The sequence below is a fragment of the Lepus europaeus genome, unplaced genomic scaffold (assembly GCF_033115175.1).
Source record: "Lepus europaeus isolate LE1 unplaced genomic scaffold, mLepTim1.pri SCAFFOLD_600, whole genome shotgun sequence".
Lineage (NCBI taxonomy): Eukaryota > Metazoa > Chordata > Mammalia > Lagomorpha > Leporidae > Lepus > Lepus europaeus.
The window spans coordinates 1,551-5,107 of NW_026909479.1; the positions used below are offsets into that span (position 1 = coordinate 1,551).

The 3,557-nt window shown below is 43.5% G+C and overlaps 1 pseudogene; it reads right to left on the reverse strand.

Moving 5' to 3' along the window:
• Positions 1-1,499: 1,499 nt before the first annotated feature.
• On the reverse strand, positions 1,500-2,073 carry LOC133755606 (N-alpha-acetyltransferase 50-like; annotated as a pseudogene).
• Positions 2,074-3,557: the final 1,484 nt, after the last annotated feature.

Below are 3,557 nucleotides of genomic sequence, written 5' to 3' on the forward strand. Positions count from 1 at the left end.
ATTAAGGGCTTATTCTGAGGCCAGAGTGTTGTTTAGGACATCTGCCATTCTGTGAGTCTGCTGTGTATCCCGCTTCCCATGTTGGATCCTTCTCTCCCTTTTTGATTCTATAAGTTAGTATTAGCAGACGCTTGTCTTGTTTGTGTGATCCCTTTGATTCTTAGACCTATCAGAGCCATCAATTGTGAACTGAAATTGATCACTTGGACTAGTGAGATGGCATTGGTACATGCCACCTTGATGGGATTATATTGGAATCCCCTGGCACATTTCTAACTCCACCATTTGGATCAAGTCCGATTGAGCATGTCCCAAATTGTACGTCTCCTCCTCTCTTTTTCCACTCTTAAATTTAACAGAGATCACTTTTCAGTTAAAATTTAAACACTTAAGAATAATTGTGTGTTAATTACAGAGTTCAACCACTAGTACTAGAACAACAACAACAACAAATACTAAAAAGGATAAAGTATTACATTGTGCATCTAGAGTCAGGACAAGAGCTGATCAGGTCATTGTTTCTTATAGTGTCCATTTCACTTAACAGGTTTCCCCTTTGGTGCTCAGTTGTCGCTGATCAGGGAAAACAAATGATATTTGTCTCTTTGGGACTGGCTTAATTCACTCAGCATGATGTTTTCCAGATTGTTCCATCTTGTTGCAAATGACCAGGTTTCATTGTTTCTTACTGCTGTATAGTATTCTATGGAGTACATGTCCCATAATTTCTTTATCCAGTTTACTGTTGATGGGCATTTGGGTTGGTTCCAGGTCTTAGCTATTGTGAATTGAGCTGCAATAAACATTAATGTGCAGATGGCTTTTTTGTTTGCCAAATTAATTTCCTTTGGGTAAATTCCAAAGAGTGGGATGGCTGGGTTGTATGGTAGGGTTATGTTCAGGTTTCTGAGGAATCTCCAGACTGACTTCCATAGTGGCTTAACCAGTTTGCATTCCCACCAACAGTGGGTTAGTGTCCCTTTTTCCCCACATCCTCTCCAGCATCTGTTGTTGGTAGATTTCTGAATGTGAGCCATTCTCACCGGGGTGAGGTGAAACCTCATTGTGGTTTTGATTTGCATTTCTCTGATTGCTAGTGATCTTGAACATTTTTTCATGTGTCTGTTGGCCATTTGGATTTCCTCTTTCGAAAAATGTCTCTTGAGGTCCTTGGCCCATCTCTTAAGTGGGTTGTTTGTTTTGTTGTTGTGGATTTTCTTGATTTCTTTGTGGATTCTGGTTATCAACCCTTTATCTGTAGTATAGTTTGCAAATATTTTTTTCCCATTCTGTTTGTTGCCTCTTCACTCTCCTGACTGTTTCTTTTGCAGTACAGAAACTTCTCAATTTGATGGTATCCCAAATGTTAATTTTGGTTTTGACTGCCTGTGCTCCTGGGGTCTTATTTTTGAAAGTCCTTGAAAGAATGAAACTTCTAGAAGAAAGAAAGGAGGAGAAACAAGAACAAGGAAGGAAGGAAGCTTTAAAAGAAAGGAGGGGGGATCAATGGGCCTTTCTTTTATTTGGCGACAAGCAAGTGCAAGGAAGTTCATTTGTCATTTGTTCAGTTGTCTGTCTTTTGCACATCTGCATTCTGACCAGAAGGGACTTTGAGGTTTTTCTGTAGCACGTGAGCATCTGCTGGCTCTATCCTCTTGTAGTAGTTCTTCTTTGTCTCAATAATCTCAAAGCCAAATTTCCTGTAGAAGTCAATTGCCGATTCATTGCTGATCTGCACATGCAGATAAATGTTGTCAAAAGTGCCATCTTTTTCACAGATTTCTAAGATGTGATTTAGCATTTTCGTCCCTATTCCTAGCCTTCAGTAAGGTGCCAGACAGCCTAATGTCATGATGTAAAGCCTCTTCTGATTCTGTGAATGATCCACCCTACAGCATATTGCACCTACAGCAATATCATTGAAATAAGCAAGTTTTGCTAGCTCTCCAACCTCCAGCACGTCCTTTAGAACTTGTCATTATAGCTGACTGGAAAGATGACTTGGTTCAATCTCTTCCACTGTTTAATATTGTGTGGTGTCACATCTCCCAGCTCGATCCGGCTACCTTTCATCTTCCCTGCCTGCTGAGGCCATCGTTACCACCGCTATCAACGCCATCATCGTCGCCGCCGCCCAGAGCCCTCAGCGCGCTCAGCTCAGGCCACTCAACCTCCAGAGCCGGCCTCCTCACTTCAGGCAGCAAGCATAGCATGGGACAGAGACCGCGAAAGTCGAACTCAGCCCTGAGCCTCCGGAGGGGGTGGGAGGTGTCTCCCGCTGCCACAAGGGTGCCTGCGCTGCCCCACACGTGCACCCGCTGCCGCCCAATACAGATGCTTCTCATTCCACACAGGATACAGAATTCCCATAAACTGTATCTTCCTAACTCAGGTTACACAATGTCAGCAAGCTGCATCTCCCACACTCAGGCGACAGAAATCCCATATATTGTGTATGCCTACTCCCAGGCTACAGTAGTATGTAAACTGCTTCTCACTATACCCAGGCTACAGACCTCCCACATATTATGTCTGCCTACTCCCAAGCTACAGAACTCCTGTAAACTGCATCTCTCTACATCCAGGTTAGGGAACTCCCATAAGCTTCCTCTGCTACACTCAGGCTACAGAAATCCCCTATGTGGTGAATGCCAACTCCCAGGATACAGAGCTCTTGTATACTGCTTCTCACTCCACCCAGGATACAGAATTGCCATAAACTGCATCTTCCTAACTCAGGTTACACAATGTCAGTAAGCTGCATCTCCCACACTCAGGCGACAGAAATCCTGTATATAGTGTAAGCCTACTCCCAGGCTACAGTACAATGTAAAATGCTTCACACTATACCCAGGCTACATAACTCTCATATATTGCATCTGTCTGCCCCCAAGCTACAGGTCTCCCGTAAACTGCGTCTCCTACGCTCATGCTACAGAAATCTCATATATTACATATGGCTACTCCCAGACTACAGAACAATTCTAAACTACTTCTTCCTACACCCAGGATACAGAAACCCGTTAAAATGCATCTCTCTTCACCCAGGTTATAGAACTCCCATAAACTGCATCTCCTACACTCAGGCTACAGAAATCCCCTATGTGGCAAATGCCAACTCCCAGGATACAGAACTCTTGTATACTGCTTCTCACTCCACCCAGGATACAGAATTACATAAACTGCATCTTCCTAACTCAGGTTACACAATGCCAGTAAGCTGCTTCTCCCACACTCAGGCTACACAAATCCCATATATTGTGTATGCCTCCTACAGGCTACAGTACAATGTAAACTACTTCTCACTATACCCGGACTACAGAACTCCCGTATATTGTGTCTGCCTGATCCCAAGCTACAGACCTCCGGTAAAGACTCTCTCCTATACCCATGTTACAGAAATCTCATATATTGTGTACGACTGCTCCAAGGCTACAGAACACTTGTAAACTGCTTCTCACTACACCCAGGATAAGGAACTACTATACATTCTGTTTCTCTACACCAAGGTTACAAAACTCCTGTAAACTGTGTCTCCTATGCTCAGGCTACAGTAG